This window comes from Piliocolobus tephrosceles, chromosome 2 (assembly GCF_002776525.5).
Source record: "Piliocolobus tephrosceles isolate RC106 chromosome 2, ASM277652v3, whole genome shotgun sequence".
In the NCBI taxonomy this organism is placed as follows: Eukaryota; Metazoa; Chordata; class Mammalia; order Primates; family Cercopithecidae; genus Piliocolobus; species Piliocolobus tephrosceles.
In genome coordinates, this window is record NC_045435.1 from 101089905 (window position 1) to 101090386 (window position 482).

Sequence of the window (482 nt, forward strand, 5' to 3'; positions counted from 1 at the left end):
AAAAAAAAAAAAGAAAAAAGAAAAAAAAAAAGAAAAAAAGAAATATATCCAGCTAACAAGATCCTGGTGTCTTGGTGTTTTATTTTACTAAGTAAGCATTGCCTCATCCCAGGTGTCAGCTGAGTCCTAGCTCTGAGGGACCTGGGGAGACAGGCGGTGAATATGACTAGGATCTGCACAGCTACTCTGAGAAAGCTGGTTTTTCCCAGGAAAGTCTTTGGGAGAAGCTAAACTAGATCGGTGGTCAAAGTGTAGTCCCCAGGCCAGCAGCATCAGCTATCACCTGGGAACTTGTTAGAAATGTAGATTCTTGGGGTCCACCTTGAATCAGAAATCCTGGGGGTGAGGCCCAGCAACCTTTTCAGCAAGGCTTCTGAGTGATTGCTGTGTGCACTGAAGTTTCAGAATCCCGGAGCTAGAGGGATGGATCGACTGCATGTCAAGCTAGGGAAGACCCGTCTATCCTTAAGGAACTCCAAGCT